The following is a 26489-nucleotide window of genomic DNA, read 5'->3' on the forward strand; positions in this document are numbered from 1 at the left end:
GGTTTGGAGGAACCCCTGCCCGGAATATAAACATCATACAGAGCCAAGTGGCTGCCTTCATGGACCTTTTGGTTGACTTCTCCTTGCTTCTCTCTTTCAGTATTTGGAACTGAACTCTTTCTAAGTAGAAAAACCATAGTCCATGAAGCAGGGAAAAGATCTTTGGGATAAAGTAAATAAACCCACAGACCCCCAACATGAGTAAAGCTTACATTTTAGAAAGCAGAAGACAAGGAAACAGGAGACTCTGAATGACAGGTGGTGCTGAGTGCTGTGGGGACATTAGGGTGAGGAAGAGGGCACGGAAGTGACTGGTGGACAGGAGGAAGCTAGAATCTTTAAATATGATGGTCTTGGAAGCTACTGGAAAAGTGTCACCTGAGAACCTGGTACAGCTATGAAAGCCCTGTAGACCTCTGTGAGAAAAGTTGGAAAAGTCTTCTGGTTTAGTTTGGCTCTAGAACACTGGTTCTCAACAAGTGGGTCACGACCTCATTAGGGGTGAAATTGACCCTTTTGCAGGGGTCTCCTAAAACCATCGGAAAACACAAATATTTACATTGCAATTCATAACAACAAAGTTAGAGTTATGATGTAGCAACAAAAGTGATTGGGGGTCACCACACACGAAGAGCTAACTGTATTAAAGGGTAACAGCATTAGGAAGGTTGAGAACCACTAGTCTAGAGTGTTCCCCAAAGCTCACTAAACCCAAAATGGCTCACCATCAGAGTGGCATTGTTGAAAAGTGATGGAACCTTTAGCAGATGAAACCTGAAGGGAACAATTAAGTTACTGGGAATGTGCCTCTGAAGGAGCTCATGGTCTCTTTCTGCACTAGGCCTTAAGGTGCATAAATTTCTGCCATGTATTCTCACTATGATATTATGTGTCACCATGGGTCTAAGGCAATGGGCTTAGGTGTTTGTTGACTGAAATCTTACTATGAGCACAATTAACCTGTCATGTTCAATCCTATTGTCTTAGGTATTGGTTATACAATATCATCTAGATATTAATATAGAGAGACAGCATACCTAGCTTGCTCTCTGAGTAGATCAGGGTAGAAGTCAGGTGAGCCAGAGGGAGAGCTCTTGGAGCTCTAAGATGTATCGAGTAGGCCGTTTACACTGCAAGACTCTGAAGTTTATCACATTACATGGTAGGCTTTGTACAGAGGAATGACCCGATTACACACACGATTTAAGAAATCCCAGGATTCTGTGAGAATCAATGATAGGTGTGGGAGATTGGAAGGAAGGGAGACTGAGGCTATTGAAATAATTCAGTCCATGTGGCTTAGCTCTGGGTGGTTTTGAAGGGGATGGTGAAGGAGCATTCACGGACTCTTTGGAAGAAGTGGAATACGATTTCCTGGTGACTAAGATTTGGGTTATGGATGTAAAAGCAGAATCAAAGAAAGGTCCAAGGTTTGTGGTCTGATCCCAGGAAGGGTGAGCTGTAAAGAGAACGGGGTTGGAGGGGGTTCAGATGGCCTTTGACACCATAGACTTGAGGTGTCTGTTAACTGCCTAACAGACAGTTGGAGTGGGTGGGGGAGAAAAATAGATTGAGTTTGGGAGAGACATGTGAGCTGAAGATACAATTTTTGGAGTATTCCAGTCTGTAAAAACCATGAAATGGTGCAGATAAACCATAACTTCCTGTCAGAAACACAGTGGGGACAGGGAAGTTGTATGGTTACTTCTTAGGTACAGAGAGAAGTAGTCGGTAGACACAAACCTCCTTGAAAAGTGGGAGTTTTAAATGGTTCTTGCGGATGTCTAGGAACTGGAGGGCTACACGTAATTAGGGGGAGGCATTTTGGTTAAAGGATACCAGAATTAAAGACACGACAGTGCTTAGTGGAAGGGTCACCAGGACAACATGCCTGAGTCACAGTGTCATGGAATCTCTGCTTGGCCAGCATCCTGGGTGATGGTACGTGAATGAGAGGGAGACTAGGGCTCATTCAAGTCTTCAGTCTCTCCCAACGGAACACCCCGAGAACAGCTTTCTTTCTTATCTTTGCAGCTGGTGTGCCTTGCCTTGTACTGACTTGAAACTGACGCACGGGGAATTTAAAGCACATACATTAACACAACAGATGTCTCCCGGGTTTTATAGAGTCTTTATTGGGAGGTCATCTTATCTTTCGAAAAGTAGCCTGGAATTTGAATTTCATTCCTCTCATAATTTCACATTCTCCGAAGTAACTGTGGAAAACCTTAATTCATTAGCAGCATTCTCTTTTGTTCTTAGGTTTCAGAGATGTGGCAATTTAACTACACCTTTAAAAAAAAAAATTCTGTGCTCTGATACCTAGGGGCGGATTTGCTTTCGTGGTGATAAACTCAAAGCCTACAAGCATTTTGGCATTTTCCTATTGAACTTTGGAGTCATATTTCTTTTTACAGATAAAAATATTCTGCATTTTTTTTTGATGCAACATGATAATTAAAGCTACGATGAGCCTCATAAAACACTACAAAGGATTCCAACCTCAGGACAAATGGTAGAAATTTTCCCTCTGTCTGCCTCCTCTTTGACTTTTATTTTTGTTAATGGGAAAAAAATGGACATGACAGTCATGCCAATCCAGTCTTATGGCCTTCTGTGCGACAGTCTCTGGTGACCTTGTGAAAGCAAGGGACCTTGGCACAGCTCCCTGACTGATGAAGGAACAAACTAGGGGTTTCATCACTCGTTTTTCTTGAAAGAAGCTTCAAAAGCAAAACAGAACCAAACTAAAACAACAAACCAGACACCCCAGTGTGGTATAGTTTTGAATGACCAGGGCATCATTTCACATCCCCATCCGCCCTCTGGGGAGGTACAGAGTGTAATACCAGCAGGGCCTGTTGAAAAGTGTATGCAATGTTGAGTTTTGTAAGGGGCTGACTGGAGAGTGTGAGGATGGATAAAGAACCCACGGACCCACTAGCCCTATTCAGAAGAACTTTCCCGCTCTGTTCTTTGGTAACAACAAGGCCTGTGTATGTACCGGCCAATATGGTAGGCTAGCTGTGACCACCCAGCATTGGAGTATAGCTACTGGAGGAACCGGACTGTAAATGACAGTTAAGTGATTTAGTTTAAGCAGCTACATATGGCTGGTGTATGCTCTCCAGACATGTTGGCTCACATGAAGGTGTGGCCTAAGTTGATAGCCCAGCTTGAGCTGGTGGGTGGATGTCCACACGGCCTCTATCTTGCTGAACCCCCACAGCTGAGCTTTTGGTTATTGTCAGTGAGTGTTTATCACGCACGAGGTTCTATCCTTCTGAAGTTCCCTGCCTCCATCAGAACCTACTGAGGCTTCAAGGTGTTGGCTGCACCATGCCAACCAATAATCAAGTGATGGGGAAAGCAGGGTGATATAAAAGGAGATGACGTCACTCTGACAGTCCTAAAGACCCTCTTTCTTGTGCAGATATTACAAACTAGCCCACTTCAGTGCATTCCTACCATTTGGGCAGGAGAATAATCCTAGCGAGTAGATCTTAGCATAATGGGGGCTGCCATTTTGCCAGTGTTCTGAATACAAGACTCCTGTGAAAGGCTTAGTCCATGGCATGAGGACATTTGCAGGTTCATAAGCATATTCTTGAGGTGCTTATTAGTTTTTAATACGTAAAGGTAAGTTATCGAAGCTTTACTATGTGCCTTTACGGAAATATAATCCATGTACGTTTTGAGATGGGGCTATGGAAGAGAGTGATAAGTAGCACAGGATATTAAAATGGCCAGGATTGGGTCCCATCAATCCAACTAAGAGCCAAGTAGGTAATCAAAATACACAGGGCCCAACCTCAGAATCCCTGCATTGAACATTGGTGTTGTGTGTGTAGCAATAAACACTGTATTCCAAGTTTACCGTGGATGGCAAAAGGTGGAAGAGGTTGGCCTCGGAGCCAGTTTTCCCATAGGAAGAGGCAGTGTTACTGCTCTTTATCCCCCACCCCCACCTCTCAGAAGCATCACAATAGAATTTGCTGGAGCAAGTGTTTAAAGGCAGTTTTGATTGATCTTTCTGTGGCCTATCTCCTATATCCAGTCATGAGACTAAATAGACCCAATGTGCGAGGAGCTATGCCTGCCCCATGCACTCACTTTGGACAGTATGGGTCAGCCAAACCCACCTGGCTGCTGCCCTGTGTAAGTAAAGGTTTATAAGAATGCAGCCATGCCATTCATTTCAACGTCGTCACACGTGGCAGCTGTTACCCTACTGTAGCTGAGGTCAGTGGCCATGACAGACATTGCATCGCAAAGCCTAAAATATTTATTGTTTTGCATTTATAGAAAAGATCCTATAAAGGGTTGGGGACCTATAATAGATGGGATCCTTTCAACGTCTTTGAAAGGGAATCAGAGATAAAAGAAAACTCCAAGTATGTGGAAATGTCTGGAGAAAGCTTCTCGTGGGGTTCCACTTCCATTCGCTCTTGAAGGAAACACACAGACAGGTTCTAATGGAGGAGGGCATTGTGCAAGGATGCTTGGGTATCCTGCTCTTCAGGAGGATTAAACCACTGTTCTTGAATGCAGTAGAGAGGTCAACTCCAACCGTCATTCATGCATGCGTTCACTGTGCTTCCAGGACTTTTCCAAACCATTTCTTTGCCTGCTTCTGATAAGGAACGCACAAACTTGGCCACCAGCTGTTGTCGGCATTTTGGTAATGACTTTGTACTATGGAAATGCTTGTTAGGGTGAATGTTTATAATTGGGTTTTACGGAGTTATTTTAAGTATAATCATCTCACCTAGACACAACCTGAATTTATTCACATGTTCAGCTTAATTGTAGGATATAGAAGAAATTATTGTTCCAGAATGGAAGCCTCGCCGCATTTCAGGAGATGTCACTTGCAGTGCGCAGGATAGGATGCGCATTACTATTCATGCCTTTTTAATTGATTAGCCTTTAAGGCTTCTGAAAGCCTTTAAAAGTTGTTTTGTCAACATTAGACCAGCTGCTGTGTAATTATGGGAGCTCTTCTCGCAGTTAAATTCTTTTAATAACACGTTCAATCTGCCTGTGCCAAAGTGCTTTGAACCTGTGATATATACTAGAGCTAGCCGGTGTTTTTACTTACAGATGGTTGGTGCCATTTTCTGGGCAACTCTATAGAGTCTTCACAGAGATTTTAAAGATGAATTACTTCAAAACGAGAGGCAAATGCATTTGAACATCCGGCTACTCCTCCCTCTGTGAGAATGGCTCCTATGTGACTTGAATTTTGAACTCGGCTCCCACAATGTAAATGCACCCATTTAAAAATTATCTTGTGAAGTCTCCTCTCTCCAGCTCTTCAGCATGTAAGTCTGAAGCTATGGAGCGCCACAGATTGTAGTCACAGTGGTGGAGCCTTAGATTAGGTTTGCTGCTGTGAAGAGCCACGTGGGGTGGCTTTACCTTCCACTCTGCAAGCCAGAGCTTTTCTGAGAAGCTCATTTGAATTTTGCGCTGTATTTAGCTTTCTTTAAAAAAAAATACTTCCTTCTTTTTACTTTACACGTATAAACGTTTGGCCTGCGTGTGCATTCTGTGTGTGCTTGGTGCCTGTTGGAGGTCAGAAGAACGAATCAGATCTCCTGAGAACTGAAGTTACAGATGGTTATGAACCACTCTGTGGGTGACGGGAACTGAACCCAGGTCTTCTGCAGGAGCAACAAGTGCTCTTATCCATGGGTCCATTTCTCCAGTCCTTTTGGTTTCTTTTAAGTGAGTTCTATCCTAAAGTCAGGCATGAAAAAGTATAATTAGGAAAAGGGACTCAGTTAAAGAGGTTTAAACAAGGGCTTGTGTGTCTCTTGTCTAGAAAACCCTATACCTCCAACATGTTGAAGTATCTTTTATTCAGCTGCTGTAATTGTCATCTCGGAAGTTTACTGCGGCCATCTGCTAACCTAGGACTAGTCCTGGAAGCTTCTAGCCTTTGTAAATGTTATCTAGGCCTAGAATGTTTTCAGTGTCTGAGACTTACTGCTGAATAAGTTCATCCTTTCTCGTTCCTTCGGGGCGCTAGCTGGCTGATTGAACTCAGCTGTCTGGCTCAAACTTCTCTCCAAGATGATTGATTCTGTCTTGCTTCTCTCTTGGCTTCCAATTATTTAGCCTCCAACTAACTCTGGCAACCTGTTCTATTCTTCTGATTCCTTCTCATTTTCGGGCTCATTTTGTCTTTACCTGTGTCTAGCTTTTACTCTCTTCTACCTATCTCTGTAAAACCTTCCCAGTAAATCTGCCTCTTTCCTCGTCTCTCTCTCTCTCTGCCCCGCCCTGCCCCGCCCCTCAAATAGCTCCCCTTTCTTCTTGTGAGAGTCGGGCATATCTTTCTTTGATTCGTCAGTTTGTCTGCCACTCAATTAGACGTCACTTTCAAACATGGCTGCCTCCTTCTACAAACTAACTTTACCTTCATTGTTTTGGATTAAAGGCGTGTGTTAAGGGCTGAGCCACACCTCAGCCAGAAACAAGTTCTTTAAGTAAACAGCACAATCTCGGAGGGGTCACAGTGTGATCAAATATCCTGCAGCAATACCAGTGCTCACGTCGCGAACATTGCACTGGTGTCTAAAGCAGGCAAACGGGGACATGTAATGATGGTGGCCGTAGCTGTTTCCACTGGTAGTTTAGATCAAATCTGTGGCTTCCCCTATTTGAAGATGCAAACTATTTGTTACTGAGGTTCAGAGTGCCCGTGATGGTGAAACAAGAGACTAGGTAGGACTAGGGTGGTGCCCTATGGATCAGTAACCTAATTTGCCTGAAGGAGTGTGTCTGTGTTGATTGAAACACCACAAGGCCAGGACGATCCTCTCCACTACCCATGCTCGCCCTTTCCCTCCTTGTAGCGTAAGGAGTTTGAGAGTGCAGGTGACCTTTTGCTTTTTGAAAATGGCAATCTGCTTCCAGCTTGACGTTCAAGAATATTAATGGCCCGCAAACCTGGTGATGCTAACCTTGGAGGGATTGCTTATGTAATGGTAGGGCAAGCTGGAAATTGATCTTACTGTACCCACTCGCGGTGCATAGCAGTGTTTGCCTGGGCCCTGCAAATTGGGGCATACGGGGTGTTTGAGGAACCACAACACTTGTGAGTCCAAAGTACTTAGGTATTCTGAAGTACTTGTTGAGACATTGTTATCAAAATACTAGAATTTTATTAAAACTAGTTTTAATTAAAACTTCCCTGTTACCTACATTTTCTTCCTGTGGGACAAAACTTGCCTCTGGTAAATGGCTTAATCTTTTCAAACATATGTTTAATGTTAATTCAGAGTGTTTTAAATATTCTAGACCAGTAGAATGGTCTACCGACAGTCTATTACCAGAAAAGCTTCAGTGACTATTAAAGTGGTTAGTATTGCGATGCATGTTTGGTAACATTGCCTTTTGATAAGGTATATAGCTTACATGGGTGTGGCAGGAATGAAATGACTTCCAGTGTTAATTTCAATTAATTGCTTAAGTCACAGTCTTCTAATTATTATTGTATAAATCTTAATGCGAGCATTTCATAGGGCTTATGAAACTGCAAGCATTTCATAAATCTTAGAAAACCACAGACTATTTTTTTTTTTTTTGGTGGTGTTACACTTTCATTTCTGTTGGCATGTCAAAGTGATTTGACCAGAGCAAGTTTGTGGAGAGAGAGTTTATTGCGCGTCACAGTTCCAGGCTACAGTTTATCAGTGTGGGGAAGTCACAGTTGCAGGAGCTGGAGACAGGTGGTCACAATCATATTCCCAGTCAAGAGCAGGGAGAGAATGAATGAACGTGTGCTCACTTATTTGCTTGCTTTCAGCCTGTTTTCCTCACTCTGACATATGCTTAGGATTCTCTGCTTAGGGACTGGTGAATCCCACAGCGGGCAGGGTCTGCCATATCAGTAAACCTAACACAAACTCCACAGTCATGCCAGAATAGAACACTTGAAGGGAGAAACTGATAGTGAAATGGATACAGTTAGTGTTAGAAATAGATACATAGTTATACTTAGAATAGTTAGAAATAGATACATAGTTATACTTAGAATAGTTAGAAATAGTAATAGTGTTAGAATGGAGCCATATCTGGGCCTCTCCAGCAGAGACCAGCATCTATATCTGTCCTATGTTGCCTATTAGTTTTATATATTTAATTGTAGACCATGCAAGCTATGTGGGGATTATGTGATCAAATGTTCCTGTGATGTACAACGCTCGTGATTTATGCCACTATGAAAGACTAACTTGTCGTTCTTACCACCAAGCCACCATGGGGAAATGGAGGTCATTGCTATAGTTGGTACCAATGTGGACCAGTCGATGTGACTGGAGAAAGGACTATAATGTATGGCCTGTCATTGGTGGTCCCTTTACTGTGTATTACTGAGGAATCTCTGTAGATGGAAGAAGCATGACAGCCATGAGTTTCTGTCTCACTCATGGGTACTTGCCCAATCATGTCTGCCTGGCATCTTCTGATCTGTCCTGGATGCCACTCTCCCTGCCATGGTTAGGCGAGACACATCCTGTGTGAAAGAAGAGGGGCAGGTTGGTGAGTTAGGGCAGCTCTTCTCCAATCTTTTCATTCTGTTTCCACTGGCCTCATCCTCCTTTTTGTAAAGCAGAGGGAGGTGGCAGCCAAGGAGAAGGTAGAAGGAGAGGTCAAACAGCAACATTCGCCATCTGCTTCTGGTCCAGGAGATGATGCCCTTTTCCAAAGGCTAAATGTTTTCTTTAGATGAATGGCCCAGTTATGAGCCCAAATTTCCTGACTTCCTTCAGAGATGTTTATTGTCTGCATAGGTATATAACACGTAATGGGTGTGCTTAGGAGATATGATTCCTGGTTCGTTTGCTTTATTCAGGTTCCTTTGCATAGACTCCAGCCTGAGAAAGTTTTCCAAAGCCTTTTAACTTTCAGCTCTTAAGCAATTTCGCCAGATTCTCTATAGGTTAATCAGAAGCCATTCTCCTCTCTCCTGTAAATTAAGAGCCTAAAGTCGCTTGCGTTCTGCTTCTGACAGCCGTGCAGTGGTGATGCTTTCCCAGAGGATTTGGGTGGACTCCTAAAGCTCATGTTCTCAGCTCATGCCTGCTTATCCTGCCCTGATTGGCATTTAACCCTTGACTTAGAGCATCCTGCTAGAGAGAGCTTCAGGAGCTTTAATTTCAAGAGTCTGTGCCTCTCTCTGGCTGCTGTGTTTGCATTGTGGTCCACACAAGGAGGACACACTTTTGCCGAGATGGCCTGCTGTCTTTCAGGTGGGAGAGAGAACGGATTGTGTCTTTTCTGACAGTTTTGCCCAGGTTCCCATCTATAGATGGCCATGTCAGAGACAGCCTCACCGACGTGTTGACTTGCCTCCTTTATTCTTGTCCTTGATGGGGAGCATGATGCCTGGGAACTGGTTTGCTGGCCTTGTTCACTGATATGGCCATTAAGGTTCCCCAACGCATAAAACCGCACTTGCTTCAGCACAATGGAACAGAAAGAAATAACCCATCCTTTTAGCGTCCCATGTAGAAATCCCACTGCTACATGAAACTTAATGTAGGGACAATTCAATTCCTACTCCCTCCCCTCCCCCACCTCAGTCTTTGTTTTGACAAAAAAAAATCAAATTTCAAAATATTTATTTTTAGTGTATGTGCTGTAAGTGCCTGAGTATGTGTATCACATGTATGCCAAAATAACTTTTTACTGACGCATTGTATGTATGATTTATACTTTGCTCCCTAAATCACGTCATGTACTATATTTAAAATGAAACACCACTTTAAAAAGTTCTTAATTATCGATAGCAAACAAAATAGGATTTTGGAAATGCAAATGGATTTGACGAGACCATGTAACACACTTGCTATTTCATCTAGTATAACATGCGTTCATTTCACCAGACATCAATTATTATTCCTCAGTGTGGGGAGATAGACGTGTAACAAACCTACAATTAAAAAGATATGGAAATGGTAGCCTAAAGTGCAGTGTAAGACAAAAATAGGGGCTAGCTAATCAGTTCAGGCTTGGCTTTAGCTGAGGCAGTTGTCAAGTGGGCTGTCTCTGTGAAATGGTTGTGCCCAGCAAGGACAAAGGGAAGAATGTGAACAAAGACACAGTATCAAGCAGGGTGTGGACCTGGAGGAAGACATCTATTTGACTGTGGTTACAGTGTAGTATTTAAAGGAGTTGGTAGGTCAAAATGGGACACAAGAAAGATAGTAGACGACCCAACTGGAGAAACAGATGTATCAGGCTAGAATATAAATTTTATTCTAAATAGTAATATTTCTTGTTATTTTGTTTATATCCTCAGACTTAGGAGGACTCTGAATATGCCTGTGATTGGAGGGAGGTATAAGAATCTTGTAGGTGGTAAAAATGATATATTAGTAATCTTCAAAACTCCCAAATGGCTGTGATGAACCCTACCTCTATTACATTAAGAACCTTTGCCTGGAGGCTATAGAAGCCACTGGAGAATTTTACATTGTGCCTGATATTGCCTTCAATGTCACTGACCTTATTAGAGCATTATGTCATTTATAATTCTTTATCCGAAATAAGTTTAGAACCTATGTATTTGCCTCTTCTGTCTCTCTCTAGGCTCCTGTAATGCCCCCTGCCTCCCTAGCCCCCATCCCAAATATTTTCAAAGAAACCTAATTTGTTATTCTGGTAGCATGAAAACATCTTAAAGACTAAAAGGAAAGGTGTATTTTAGGACATAAAATAGAGGACAAAAATACAAGCATTCTTGGTAGCAACCAACAGCTCTTTAATTGGACTTAAAACCCACTCAGAGAGGAGAAAACCATGCCTGGTGCTTGAAGCCTAGCCAACTACATAGTTGGTGGAGTCATGGTTATTGAGGGAGACTCTATATCCACTAACTTACAAAAACAGCTAAGTCAGCATAAAGTGCCTCTGCTTTGATGTGGCCCTTCACAATAAGGCCTGAATGTTCCTCTCTAACATTTTCTGGGTGTTTGTCTTCCCGTAGTTTTCAAGGTACTAATCCTACTGGTCCATCAGTATTTCTAACTTTTTGGGTTCCCTTTTTCATCATAAATGAAGCACATGATAGTGGGCAGCGTCACCACGCTGGGTGGGGGAATCAGCTTCCTTTTGCCTTGCCCAGTTCTAAATTAGGACGGCTGCCAGCACTGAAAAAGACGAATTAACAAGGAAAAACCCAACAGAAGTTTACTGTTATGTGCCTCATGCATACATGAGACAGACAGAAAGAAAAAGCCCGTTCTTAGAGACGTAGCTTTGCATTCAGGCCTAAGTAATGTCTTCAAGTGAGTCACAGAAAGAAGAGTGCTGCCGGTGTAGTTTTGTCCCAAGAGAAGCACAAGAAAGGGGCAAGATTTGCTATGCAGGTTTAAGCCAGGGCCTTCCCCTCTGATAGGTTCTGGTGATTTGTAGACCTTGTCATCCTGGTGGAGAGAACAAAAGGGGGAAGCAAACATGAAAGCTTTTCGTAGCTTCGGGTCTTTGATTTCCAGCCCTAGTCTTCTCTGGAGTCCATATGAGGGACTTCCTCTAGAGATATAAAATTCCCTCAATGAAGAAATTCCTGTTTCAGAGCCTCTCCTGGGCCTGAAGGTTCTCCAACAATCCATATGTTAAAGACAAACCCTCTTTAAGGTAGCATGGCTTGGCATTCTCGTCAGATTATTGTCTGGCATTTTGAGAGTTCACTTCCTTGCTTAGTTGAGATAAATGTCCCACCTCTGTAATCACCTCCTCCCAGCACTTTGTCCTCTCTCCAGGCCTCCAGGGACAGATCATGATTGCTCTACTGGATGGTTTTATGTGTCAACTTGACACAAGCTGGAGTTATCACAGAGAAAGGAGCCTCAGTTGAGGAAATGCCTCCATGAGACCCAGCTGCAAGGCATTTTCTCAACTAGAGATCAAGGGAGGAGGACCCAGCCCATTGTGGGTGGTGCCGTCCTGGGCTGGTAGCTTTGGGTTCTATAAGAGAACAAGCTGAGAAAATCAGGGGAAGCAAGCCAGTAAGTAACATCCCTCTATGGCCTCTGCATCAGCTCCTGCTTCCTGACCTGCTTGAGTTCCAGTCCTGACTTCCTTTGGTGATGAACAGCAATGTGAAGTGTAAGCTGAATAAACCCTTTCCTCCCCAACTTGCTTCTTGGTCATGATGTTTGTGCAGGAATAGAAACCCTGACTAAGACAATTGCTAATCTTTTCGAATGTCTGTTTTACCTCATAGTTTGTGAATCCTTTCTGTACATACCTGGGATACCATAGGCTGTTTGGAACAGATGTAGTCAAGTTGGATATAAGGCATGAGGATCAGATCCAAAGCATTTGAATATCTATTCCTCTAAGCACATTGCTTCTGTTGTATACTGGCAGGACTCATCAGGGTCCCCCAAAGATGTCTACTTCTCAATCTTTGGATTGAGGTTATGTTACCTACAGAAGAAGGTTCAACACATAGGATAAGGATCCTGAGATGGGGCAGTTTATTAGTCAGGGTTGTCTAGGGGAGCAGAACTTAGAGAATGAATCTTCCTCTACATTTAGAAAGGGAATTTGTTACAGTGATTTATGGGCTGTGTCCACCTAATCCAATGGCGGCTGCCTATCAATGGAAAGTCCTGGACTTTAGCAGTTGTTCTGTCCATAAGGCTGAATGTCTTGGTTGGTCTTCAGTATGTACTATAATCCTGAAGTAGTAGGCATTAATATTAGTGTGAGGGAGTGGACTTCGTAGTGAGGGCAAGAGCAAGCAGGCAGAGAACTAGAGAGAGAGAGAGAGAGAGAGAGAGAGAGAGAGAGAGCCTTCATCTTCTGTTTTCTTTATATAGGCTTCCTGAAGAAGGTGTGGCCTAGATTAGACATGGGTCTTCCCACCTCAAATATCTTTATTAAAAGTGTGCCCTCCCACCTCAAAAATCTGGATTTGAAATGAATCTTTCCAATTCAAATGATTAAGCAAAGAATCCCTCACAGGAATGTCCAGTTTTGGTGGGAGTCGGGTGGAGGGTAGTGGTGTGGTGGTGGAGGGTTAGTGAATTCTAGATGTAGTCAAGTTGACCTCCAGGAACAGCCGTCACAGGGAGGTATCAGTTTCATCATGTGCTCATTGTAGGAGAGAGGAAGGGGGAGGCACTAAGCTCAGGGAGGGTGACTGCTGAGGGAAGCAGGAAGAGCTAAAGGAGCCAAGGTTTGAGTGGTGCACTTCCAGGACAGCAGAAGGAGCCAGGAGCCAAGAAGGGAGAAGCTTGGAAGTATGGCCAGAGGACTCTTACAAGCTCCAGAAGGAAGGTAGCAATGTCAACACTTGATTTCAGTCCAGCCGGGCCCCTTTAGACCTCTGATCTTGTGATGGTGTGTATATGCTTGGCCCAGGGAGTGGCACTATTAGAAGGTGTGGCCTTGTTGGAGTAGGTGTGCCACTGTGGACGTTGGCTTTAAGATTCTAGTCCTAGCTGCCTGGAAGTCAGTCTTCTAGCTTCCTTCAGATGAAGATGTAGAACTCTCCATTCCTTCTGCACCATGCCTGCCTGGACACTGCCGTGCTCTCTGCCTTGATGATAATGGACTGAACCTCTGAACCTGTAAGCCAGCCCCAATTAAATGTTGGTCTTATGAGAGTTGCCTTGGTCATGGTGTCTGTAAAACATTATGGGTGCAGTAAAACCCTAACTAAGACAGATCTCTAGAACAGTAAGATGATGTCTGTGCCATTTTGGAGCCACTGAGTTATGGTGATTTGTTGTAGCCACAGTAGGAAACTCATGTAGTATAGGGAAGGAAATGTTGCCCCTGCCCACCTGTGGCTGAGGTGCTCATGACAAGGTGGACTGACAAGATTAAAGACACTCATACTTATGTAATAATTTTTGTAGAAATGAAGACCCAAAGCAACGCCTGAGGCTGTTTTTATGCTAAGCTTGATGAAGAGTGGAAGGTCATAGGGAAAGATGACTAGGGAACTGGATACGATTTAATAGTGTTAACTGGAGGAGACCGAGGAAGGCCTACGTAACCACTCTGTGATCCACGTCTTCCGAGGAATGCCTCCCTTTTTAGTATAGTGAAGGCAGGGCTCGTAGGAGGGTCTCATGACCCCAGGAAGGTCAGAGAAATCCTTCTGAAGTGTTCCAGCCATGCTTCAGAGGAGCAGGCGCAGAAGGAGGTCGGAGAAAGCAGGAGAGGTTACTGCTTCTGTGGCATTCTCAAGTTAAAGTACATTGGATGCCAAGGAGTTCCATTCAGGGGAAGTATGTATGTTCTGAGTGCCATATTCAGGGGTAGTATGTTCTGAGCACCCCTACCATGCACTTGGCACACAGCTAGACTCAATTTTACTTGCTTCTCATCTGGAAAAATCAGACATTCTCCTGATCCTCAAACAGTGTCCTTCATGGTGACCATGGGCCACTTTTTGAGCCTCTCACTCTGTGCCAGGCAATGTGGTCAGAGCCTTATTCCTGATCCTCAGACCAATCCTGTGCCTGGGTTCCATTGTCATCCGTACTTGGCAAATGAAGAAACTGATGCACATTGTAACTTACTAATCTTCACCTCACTTTCCCCAAGAAGAGGTGGTACTGCTCAGAAGTGAGGAGGGTTGGCCTGTGGCCCATGGCTACAGACTCTGTTCTTCACATCACAGGCATAGAATTTATGTGTTGCCACCCCAGTATGCTGTAAGGTGTGAAGAAACTGGAAGAGGCACGTTTGAGCATCAGCGTTTTAAGTAACTCTGAGTTGGCTCCTAGATCTCTGTGGCTGCCTTTGTCAAGTCTTTCCCTTCCTGCTTGACTTATGGGGTCGGTAGAGGATCAGATGATACGTCACAGGACAGCACACTTTGAGATATGGGCCACTGCGTGTGTGCTGGGACCACTATCTGTTTGGTGCCTGGCATACTTCCACAGATCTTTCTATGCACAATGATTACCTATGATGGCTGACTTACTAGCTGAGCCGAGACTTAACTGATACTTGATAAGTACATTCCATAAATAAGTGTCTTTTCCCTTTTGGTTATCATTCTTGTATTTTAAAGCAACGATCACTAACAATGTGGGAGCCCAGACATTAGTCTTCTGCATAGCAACTCATTCCTCTCCCTTTCAAAGCAAGCACTTCCTATCGAATCCTTGAGAACATTTCTCTCGATGCCCACAGGAAGGCAGACCCTCAATGATTTCAGCAGCTTTTCGGTGGTGTTTTAAGAGAACAATTCATCTCTTGAGGATTGTCATCCTTTGGGGTGGAAAATCTTAGGCCATTGATGAGCTGCAAATCCTGGGTGTTCTGACTTGAGGAGATAGAGAGCTTAAAAGAAGGCAGCAGTCATTCCCCCTTCCCTCACCTCTCCCTCCCCTTTTCCCTCCCCCTCTGTGTGTGTGTGTGTGTGTGTGTGTGTGTAACTGGTTCCTTCATACAGTTTTCTTGGGGATTACCTGCTGTTTGATTTACTGTTTCTTTTGTTTATTGTTGTTGTAAAATATAAAACATAAAAAAGTATAACCCACTTTAGGTTCGGCACCATGGTGCCCCAAGATATCTGCTAGATATCTTGGTGGAAACACATCCCAACTCCGTGACGGCGGCCCAGTGTCTCCAACCGCCACACACTTTCCTACGCTCAAACTGTCACATAAAAGAACACACAGCACAATAACCTTTGGCCCAATTGATAAGATATAATTGCCCACCTAAACATACAATACCCAATATGCATCCACCCCTTAAAAACATTCATAACAACCTGTAAGGGTACAGTGTGGAATCTTAACGTCACCCGCCATATTGTCCTGCCACGGCTTCTCTCCCTGTCCCTCCTGTCTCTCCTCCTTTCCATTCCAGTCTCCTCCTCTTCCTTCAGACTTCTCTCCCGCCCGTCCTTCCTTCTCATCCAATGACAGGCCTCCTTCTATCCTGTACCTGCCCCTCACCTGTATTTTACCAATTCAGTTGGGAGAAGGTTCTGGTGAAGTCACCTGAATCCTGAGTATGACTAGGCAGACTAGGCAACTGTCATTGGGACAGTGGAATTAGCATCAAAATACAGATAACTCCAGGACAAAGCACAACAGTTTATGGGTCAGATATTCTATTACAGCGTAGGTCTGTAGAGTCTAAGTGCCGTAGGAATGCTTGTGTTCAAAGTGGGTCTGCTGACCTGCACGGTGCCCCATCTGGTCATGAAGGGAGGCTGGCAGGCAGCCTTCTGTATGTTTGTCTCCTCCTTTTGATGACCGTATTCCTTGGGACGGATTCTCAGCCATGGGATTACTCAACAAGAACCCTGAACACAAAACATTAAACTGAAGGAAACAAAAATTTGGATTCCTATTCTTAGACTGCACCCCCACCCCCAAAGGCTGTACTAATTCATTCTCTGCCTATGGAACGTGAGAGTGCATAGCTCGAAGCAGAGAGCGGTGTGTTCTGTAAACATTGCGGAATGAGCCAGGGAGTGTGTATTCTGTAAACATTCATGGAGTTTGCACAGTCTTCCAGGCTCAGACTCCAGGTGATTCTAGGTGTAAGCTGAACCGATGTGAGCATGTTAGAGGAAAAGGAAAAATTTCCCCACTATGACTCTGTTTCCCTCAAAGCATCTCATTGGACCACTCCTCGTATATTCCATCCAGGACATGCTGTTTCTCATGAGCAGTCTCTATATACTGACCTGAAGACTGGAGACTTGGCTCTGAACACTGTCTTAAAGCGAATTCTCAGTAGCATCAATTCCAGGGTTTGTGAAATGGCCACTGGCCCATGTAGAACCCTTAATGTTTGCAGGATGATGTACCTTTCACTAGGCAGTGTTGGGGCGCCCTCCTCCTTCTCTTCTCCCTCTCTCCTCCATCTCCTAGTCCTGCTTCTCCCTCCCCCACCCACTCCCTTTTTCTCCTTCCTTTTTCTCCTTTTTGAGACAGATTCCTGATCCTCCTGCCTCTGCCTCTGAAATTCTAGGATTACAAATGTGTCCCAGCACACCTGATAATCTCGATCATGTTATCAGATAACAATGTCTGCTTGTTGGCAAAGCTCCTCACTAATGATACAGCTTTACAATGGCATTGTGAACTAGACATTTTTGTTCTCCTGTTAATGTAAGAGAAAGAGATCTACATCATGAGTAGCCATTCTCTGAGGATGTACGGCCACTGGTTGTGTGGTAGGAGCTGAGCCACCAGTCTCCTCATCTCACGTTCAGAGTTCCCAGTGCTGGCTTCTGGGATCCCTGTTTCTGCTTCTGACTTAATACATGAATGGACCCAACTCTTTTTTTTTCTTTTTCTTTTTTCTCGGAGCTGGGGACCAAACCCAGGGCCTTGCCCTTGCTAGGCAAGCGCTCTACCACTGAGCTAAATCCCCAACCCCTGGACCCAACTCTTAGCTCTTCCAGGGAGATTTTTCTTAGTGCCTGAAGGGTTTCCATGTGCCCTTCTTGTTCTCAATTTCTTTCCTACTGAGTGCACATCCAGAATGCCAAGCAACTAGAGTAGTGTTTCTTGGCATCTTTTATTTTTTCATTATTGTCTGTTCTCCCCCAGGAGAAATAATATATTAAGTTTAAGTTCTTCCTAATGAGAGAAAATAAATGCTAGGGATTAAATCTTACAGTAAGAGTTGAGCTTTAGAGGGTCACAAAATATTGGCACATCCAAGGTTTTGTCATTTCCTTCCTTGGTTTCTCCTATTGGCTAGTGTCCTGTTATTGTAACACAATACCTTAGACTGGTAACTTTACAGAGAAAAAAGTTTAGGTAGCCCATAATTCTGGCAGTTAAAGTATATGGCATTGGCATTGACTTTCCTTTGGTTAGATAAAAATACCCTTTCAGGTTTATAAAAAGAGGAAGCGATCATATTACCAGATAGAAAGCTAGGACTAAGAGGAGGAAGAGGAAGGAGAGGAGGAAGGGGAGGAGGAAGAAGAAGAGGAGGAGGGAGGAGAAAAAAGACAGAAGAGGAAGAGAAAGGAAGAGGGAGATAGAGGAAGAAGAAGAGGAGAAAGAGGAAGAAGGAGGAGGAGAAGAGGAGGAAGAGGAAGAAGAAGGAGGAGGAGAAGAGGAGGAGGGTGAGGAGGAGGAGGAGGAGGATTGATAAGCTACACCCCATGACCAGTTTTAAGGTAATTGTGGGCTCAAACATGTTGTTAGTGTACAAACTAATTCTGATGATCCTCATCCTCTTATCAGAAAAGGAGTGGGGAGTTTTTGCCTTACAGATGGTACAGGCATAAACATGTAGCTGATGGAGCTGCCGTTTGACATACGGAACTGAATTTTCCCTTAGCCGAAGGCTGGTAACAGGCTACACACTAACTGCTTTCACAGAAAGACTACTTTGTAATGAGCTGTTCCTCGAGTTGCCTTCTGGGTGACTACCACACAGACCCATTGGCCTTTCCTTTCCACATTCCATCAGTTATACAGATGGTCAATGTCCCCACACCTATACCTTCTTTGTGAGCTTCGTGGGCTCTTGTGTAGTCGCTGTCAGAGTTCTTGGTGGAACTCTCAGGTTTCGGTTTTAATGTTTCAGTTTGTTTCAGGTATATATATTTCCAGCTGCAGTTTTAGAGAAATGAGTGCTGGTTTGTTCCAAGGCAGGAAAACACTGTGTGGGTAGATAAGGCATACCGTGCTGAGCTTGACCGGCTGCCACCTACTCTGACAGCCCTGACCCTTGGCAAGGAGGAATGTAAATGAGGGAACATAAAGAGCCCCGGGGCAGCTTCTGTTTGCTTTCACAAGGAAGCCAGATCTGAACTACATTAGAGGATGCCAGGTCTAATAACCCAGCCAGAGCAGAGGAACCAGCATGGTGGGGAGGATGTAGGGACTGGAAAGGACCCTTTTTGGGGTGTGGAGGCTGGCTTTGAAGGTAGGCTTCCATTTTTTTCCTATGGGTAGAATTTTAAGATTAACATGCTAATTTCTTTATTGGAGTCAAGCAGGATTTTCAGTCATTTATCAGGGCTCACAGGGCGCTTGAGTGTAGAAGTCGGAATAAAAGTAAATGAACCGTGAACGCTAACATGCATCCAGCAAATTCAACAAGATTTCGAAGTTAAATAAAGCAGCAGAGCCTGCTCATTTACTCCAGGGCCTCTCTAAAGGTTCAACTTTCCTTCCCTTTCCCCCTTCATTTAATTCTGTGTTTTGTGTGCTTTTTTTTTTTTCTTCATGAGATTGCTCTGCTATTGGACAAGCAGTTGATGATGAGGTCCTGTCAGTCTGCAAGAACTAGAATATGGATTTTCCTTTTTTTTTTCTTTTTATTTTCTCCAGTTGCTAGACTTCCAGTGTGCTTAAAGGGAACAGGATTAGTTATTCTTGCAGAGCGAGCTGCTGTAAGTAAAAGAAATGCCCAGGCACTGTGGCTGGGTCTGCTCCAGGAGTCCAGGGAGGCCAAAATCAGTTGTTATAAGGCAGGGGTCTTATCCACAGCTCAGCCAGAGAAAGGTCTACATCCAGGATTAGCCATTTGCTGCATTGTTCAGTCTCTAATTGGCCTTGGGCCCAAGGGCTTCAATTCCTGGCTGCTTAGGAGGCCCTCAGAGGCTTGTTCCTTGGGCTTTGCCACAGTACAGTTGGTTTGGCCAAAGCTAAACACAGTCAGCTTGCTGGACACTCCTTCATCTTCACTATGTGTCCCTGGTTAGAGTGTCACCAGACCCCCATTAAAAGGGCAGGAGATGACACAAGAATATTAGTGTCTAGTTGGGGATCACCTAAGAATTCCTTAAACATTGCTATAGGACTCCTTGCCATTAACCCCTTAACACCTCCAGTTTGTGGGAGCTGACACCTTGTGTTTTTTTCTGAGTTGTGATACCCATGGAGGCCTGGCTAGGTGGTGGCCAGCACCTTCCCTGGAATTCTAAAGTTCTGAGTCAGCACATGCAAATCCAGAGAAGAGCCTCCTTGAGGAGACTCATGCAAGAGAAAGAAAGGTTCAAGAGTTCTAGCCACCAACACCAGAAAACACCCAGCTTCTCATTTGCAGTGTGGGAGCAGAAGAGGAGGGACGTGTTGGTTTGAAAGCTTATTCAGTGTTTTCTTTCACTGACTTCCTGTGGATGGTTCAATAGGAAATATCCAAAAGCCTTTTTCGCCCCACTGGCAGGCACTGTGAATATAAATACAGTCACACAGCACAGAGTGACATCTTAGTCAATGACAAGCGACGTCTATAGCAGTGGTCCCATAAAATTTTACTGCCTAGTAGCATCATAGCTGCTTTCGTTTGTGTAAGCGCACCTGTGGTGCTGTCCCACAAGATCACCCCGTAATGGATTTCTCAGAGCATAGCCCTGCCATTAAGCTTTGTATAACTACATTAGAAAGATGATATTATCCTTTGTGCCATGCAGAGGAGACACAAGAGGATAATGACCGAATGCCATCAGAAAGCCCATAGAAGGGTTTTGGGAGAGGTACGTAGAGACATAGAAGCTTAACCCTAATCTTACTTGGGGTTGAGAGATGACACCTATGGGTGACTGCCTGGAATGCGGGAGGCTGAAGTGAGTCGGTTGGAGATGGCCTTTGAAGATGGGTGGGTAGGCTTGTAGGGAGGGGTGGTCATGAGTTGTGAAGTCAGGGTAAGTTTGGTGCCTGCAAGTTGTTCCGTCTGGAAAGATCTCAGCACTTACTTAGGAAATGGCAAAGCATGGCCCTGGAAAAAATACATGGGGATGAAATTGCTTTGAAAGGCTTGAACTGCATCCAGCCACATCGGATTGAATTTTAGGAAGAGGGGATCGAAGTGTTAGGGGATTCAGAAGCCACGTGAGATGCTGGTGAAATGAGTATAGAGGGCGCATTTATGATGCACGCAGATGTACCGTAGAGACACAGGTTGTCTTGGCTGTGGCGAGAGGACGACGGAGAAGAGAAACTGGACTCGTACCTGACATGTAGTGCTTGGTGGTTTGATTCTACAGTATATCAGTGAACTCATGGCTTTGAGTTCAACCTTGGGGTTATTCATCGTAGGGTGAGGATCCAGCAGTATTTGGAACGTGGGAGCCTGTAGGTTCGATGTGGCCAGGTTACTTAGTTATGGTGTTGCCTATCCCAATATAATTATAGAGATAACCAAAAGAAGTCACCAGAAGGGAATAAGAGTTCAAGGATGAGATTCTGCCACCCTTGTAGCTGGGGGAGAAGAGATGGTGGGGCACAGGGAAGGAAGTGCTGGGGTACTCAAGGGTTTCATGCCACAGGAGCGGAGTCAGGCTATCTCAGCAAAGTGCATATTTTGAGGGAGGTTATTGGGGGGCAAGAGTAATAGGATGGGGAGGTACCCAGCGTTCTAGAACTAGTAACTTAAAATTCTGTCTGGGCAGAACAAGTTCGTTAGGTCTTAAGCAAAGCTCCGTTCTTTTCCAGTCTAATCTTACTCTCCCTCTGATATTTTTACTTGAGGTAAATGTGTAGTTCTCCATTGAGATCACTATTCTGTTGGCCTCCCCTGAGCCCCAAATCTAATTTCTTGAGAGACATAATCTAGTGACTTTTTTTTTAACTTTGGAAGGTGGCTATGGGACCATACGAGGCAAATATGGCTGTTTACGAGCCACTTGGGCCAGAGTCAGCTTTAAAGAAAGGGGACTATCTTAGGGTCATGTCTTCTGTGAGCTGCTGAAAAGACATCTCTCTCTCTCTCTCTCTCTCTCTCTCTCTCTCTCTCTCTCTCTCTCTCTCTGTGTGTGTGTGTGTGTGTGTGTGTGTGTGTGTGTGTGTGTGTGTGTGTGTATGATGGGCCAGCTGAAGCCAGCTGAGAGAACTTTAAGGAGTAAGAAGTAGCTACTTACTCATAGTTCTCCTTACAGATGCTGCTGATCCCACAGGGAGGTCCAGCTGGGAGACGAGGAGAATTCTGAGTTGATGCATTTGAGTAGCTGTGAGCATAAGAGGGAAATGACTGCCTTTTACCTAGGAAGGAATCCTGGAAGCATATTTCTGTGTGATGGAAGACTTTGAAATGCTTGTAAGCCGGAACTGCAGAAAACGTAGCTGAAGGAGGTGTAGTAGATGAGGAGGTGAGATCAACAGGCAGGAAGTGGCCATAGCTCTCCAAGGTGTGTGGCAGGGAAGGGAGAGAGGCCTTCGGCTTTGGTAGTGAGGGAAGAGTGGAGTCGAATGCAGGTTCTGGATTACTTTCTTCTTCTTCCTCCCCCTCCCCTCCCCTTCCTCCTCCTCTGCCTCCTCCTCTTCTTATTTTTTTTTTTTTTTTTTACAAAACCCAAGGTCCTTCTCTAGCTCCTTAAACATGCTGAACAAATGTTTAAAATTGCAGATTGTGTGACTTTTGTAGCACAGGGGTTAGGATTCTACATACTATGGATTGGTGTGGATAGCTTGAGGTAGGCTTCTTCCTTGGGGCTCCCAGTTGAATGCAGGCTCTTTGTCTGGTGTAAAGCCCCTGCATCCATGCTGTGCTTCGAATGCATTCCTCATGAACTTAATCACCAATCTGATAGTCGTAAAGTAGTAAGAACTGGAGTTTTTAAAAAAGAGATTAAATCAATGGAGTTAATGACCCTACCAAATAAGTACAGGGGAGCTGTCTGACCTCATGCCTTATGGTACCCTTTGCCTCTGCAGCCCTTCTTCTGCATAAGGATGCAGTGACAAGAAACCATTGTGGAAGCAGAGATGAGCTGTCTTGCAACACTGAATTTCCTGTTGCCTTGATCCTAGACTTTCCAGTCCCCAGAACTATAAACAACAATTTTTTTGCTTATAAATAAGTTAATCTGCTATTTTGTTATAGCTCTACAGATAAGCACAATTCCTAAGCAAGCCCAAGAACATTCTGTGAGGAGAAATATAAGCATGTGAAAAAGTGGAAGGGGGGTGGTGGCAGCTGACAAGGTCTTGTCCAGTCTGTCTGCCATCATTTCTCTACTCTCTGAGGCTGGCTCTCGGTACGCAGTGTTGGGATCCTGAGATGATGGGCTCCTCCCAACTTCCATTGTCACTAGTGAAGAAGGAATATAGGAGAAGCTGTCTGGCATGGCTGGTATTCTAGTTTGCTTCTGTTGCTATGATAAACGCCGTGACAAGAAGCAACTTGGAGAAGAAAGGATTTATTTCAGCTTAAAATTCCAGCTCACAGTCTACCATTGAAGAAAGTAAGTAAGTAGGCACTGAAGTGGAAACTATGGAGGAACTCTGCTTATTAGCTTGTTCCCTGGCTGATGCTCAACTTGCTTCATTCTACAGCTCAGACCCATCTGCCTAGGGATGGTGCCACCCACAGTGGACTTGATCCTCCACTTGATCGATCAATCATCAATCAAGAAAATCTCACAGACATAGCCACAGGCCAATCTAACTTGAGCATTTCCTTAGTTTAAGTGCCCTCTTCCTAGATGACTCTAGATTATATATCAAGTTGACAATGAAAACTAACGACATAGTTGGACTCACACTCCCACCCATCAAAGGATCTGGAAGTTTCTGCTAGTTGTATCATCGGCAGGTTAAGTGAGATTTACTAGCATGAGGTATAAGAGAATTTTAGTTATAGTAAGGAAGAGAAGGCACACTCAAAGGTGGTTAGAGCTTCTGAAGGTGTTTTTTCTTCCCCTTTCAGGTCTTCTGATTCAGTTCATCAAAAAGAATTTGAGATGGTGCTGATGTTTCCCAGATATCTCATCCCTTTGTTTCCTACAGCTTTCCCTAACGCCTCATTTTGGAATGAAAGAGAAAACAGGCATTTATTAATCCTTTGTGTGTGTATATGTGTTTGTATGTGTGTGTATGTGCATAGGTATGAAACAGAATACATGTGTAGGCCAGAGGACAACTGGAAGGAGTCTGTTCTCTTCTTTACTATAAAAGTTCAATATGACTGGATTTAGCTAGCAGGCTTGGAGGTGAATGCCTTTATCTGCTGATCTGTCTTGCTAGCTCACAAACAAAAATGTATTGATTCACTGCTCTGGAGTGTGAGTAATTCAACCTCAAGGAGCTGGCGTCTGGTGAGAACTTTCTGTCATCTCACCACAAAAAGACAGAGAGGGTAAAGGGAGACAAACTGCATCTTGAACTTGACTTTTATGAAGTAGCCAGTCCCATGTTAATGAGCCATCTCCTGCTGTAACTGCATTGATCTATTCAAGAGGACAGATCAGACGTCTACTTTTCAATACTTTTCCATTGTCAGTCAAATTCCAACATAAGTTTGGGGGATGACAGATATCCCAACCATCCCAACGGGCATATGGATATATAATTCCATAAGACATGATGCAGTCTGAATGAAAATGGCCCACACTGGCTTATAGGGAGTGGCATTATTTGAAAGGATTAGGACAAGCGGCATCGTTGGAATAGGTGTGGCCTATCTGGAGGAAGTGCGTCACTGGAGCTGGACTCTGAGGTTTCAGAAGCTCAAGACAGACCCAGTGTCTCACTCTCTTTCCTGCTGCCTGCAGATCTGGATGCAGAACTTCTGGCTTCTTCTCCAGCGCCTCGTCAGTCTACATGCTACCCTGCTTCTTGCAGTGCTGATAATGACCTGAACCTCTGAACTGTAAGCAGGCCCAATTAAATGCTTTTCTTTATAAGAGTTGCTGTGGCTATGGTGTCTCCTTACAGCAATGGAAACCCTAACTAGGACAACGAATCAGTGAAAAAAGAGCAAGTCTCATTCAGGAGCTTATGCCTTACATCCTAGATTACAGGCTTTGTTACAGCTCGTCAATGTAAGCTCTGGTTTTAAAATTGCACAGGAAGCTACTACAATGCTCTCACTTGCACTTTGAAGAATCCTGTCTGGTCGTTGGTGGGTGAGAGATGACAGTGGCTGTGGAGCTTTCTCAGTGGTCCACTAAGAGATTATCAGAGTGGGGACAGGCATGGGTAGAGGGATGAGTGGGGGAAGGAAGTGTTAAGAGTTAGTCCTTGAAGTCCCCCAGCAGTATAGAGTGTATAAAAGGACCACTGTCTAGAGATGGACATTCAGCTACAGACCCATGTTTTGGGTGCCTGTGAGGCATCCTTAAGGGCATAGTGCATAAAGTTCTTATGCATAATATGACAAGTAGATAATTAAATATATAAATCTGGATTCACAAAATACATCTGGGACTAAACTCATAAAATTGAGTGTTGCTGGCTTGATATTTAAAGCCATGCAAATGCATGAGATCATTTTGAGAGAGAGAGAATGGAACGGAAGGAAAGGGACTCTAGGGAGAGGCCTTAGGAATTGCTATAGTCAGAGAGATCAGGCTGTGAAGGAGACTGACAAGCAGAGGGGTCAGGAGACAAGGAGTGCAAAGCATCCAAGGAGAGCAGGAGTGGAAGAGGTCAACGGTGGCTAGATAGTTGAGGACTGATATCCTTAGTGGCTTCATAGCTGTGGGTCACCTCGCAGAATGGATGCTGTGGAAGTGTGGTAGGAGAAGCCACATAGGGCAAGGCAAGGCAAGAACGATTTCTCCTGAGATAGAGCCATGTTTTCAAAACACCAGTCCTTCACGTAATATCAAGTGTATGTACCATTTAAATTGAAGTTTCATTTTACAGGGCAATGTAAAGGGAGATAACTAGGTGCCTTATTTCTCTAGCTATTTTAGTGAAAGAAATTGAATTTAGAAAGTGCTGCGGGAAATTCAGTCCATGTATTTACTCAGTAGGATTCGAAAGGGGTCATTTCACCGGCCATTCATACCAGTGAAGAAATGGAGTTCATAAGCACTCTGCTTACAAGGCTCTAGGGGTTGAAGCATTGCGGGAATTTCTGGGGTTCTGAATTTCTCCAACTTGTAGCAAGGCTGAGTGTCCCTCACGCCAAATGAATAGTGTCTTTTTTTTTTTTAAGTCATTGCAGAAATTCTGAATTTCCAGGGTAGGGGTTTTCATACCACATTCCAGAAGTTAAGCCTACTGTTTGGTCTGACTTCAAACAAACAAACAAACAAACAAACTAACTAACAAACAAACAAACGGTGTTGCAATCTACAACAAGCAAGCATAGACTGAGTGGGAAATAAGGGCTCGCAGTTATGCTCAGGTGTTCAGGCTGGAAAGTGTGATTGGCACTGGTCAGTAAGCAGTTGGGGTCAGCAAAAGTACAGGTGGACTGTGCCTCTCATGTTCTGAGCTGCAATGACTTCTAACACACATCCTATCCTAAGAGTAATGACAGTGATTTGGGTCTTATCTAGATAACAGCCTAGCTAGGGATGCGCCTGCATGGTACTAAATAAATACTAAGTAATGTTACAGAGGAGGTATCCATCTCTGGTCTTCTTTGTTCTATGAGTTCATGGGCTCTATGTGGGCTCTGGCATTGAGTAAGAGTTCCCAGAGGCCTCTGAGCTATTGGCTCAGGAGAACTTGACTCTTCAAAAGAGCAGTGGTACTTGGTGATGTCCATCCAAGAGCAGGGTCTACTTGGGTTAGATCCAAAGAACTTTTTGAACGTCCTTCTTAGCTGGAAATGGGAGTGTGTGCAGA

The 26489-nt window shown here is 44.2% G+C and overlaps 1 protein-coding gene across 5 annotated transcripts in view; it reads left to right on the forward strand.

Moving 5' to 3' along the window:
• Positions 1-26489, forward strand: part of Lypd6 (Ly6/Plaur domain containing 6) — a 145610-nt gene that overhangs the window by 16860 nt on the left and 102261 nt on the right. The window contains exon 2 of one of the 5 annotated variants that reach the window (XM_087654371.1): positions 24461-24558. The gene's annotated coding sequence lies outside the window, so the exon portion shown is untranslated. 5 annotated transcript variants of the gene reach the window in all.

This window comes from Rattus norvegicus, chromosome 3 (assembly GCF_021556685.1).
Source record: "Rattus norvegicus strain SHRSP/BbbUtx chromosome 3, alternate assembly SHRSP_T2T, whole genome shotgun sequence".
Lineage (NCBI taxonomy): Eukaryota > Metazoa > Chordata > Mammalia > Rodentia > Muridae > Rattus > Rattus norvegicus.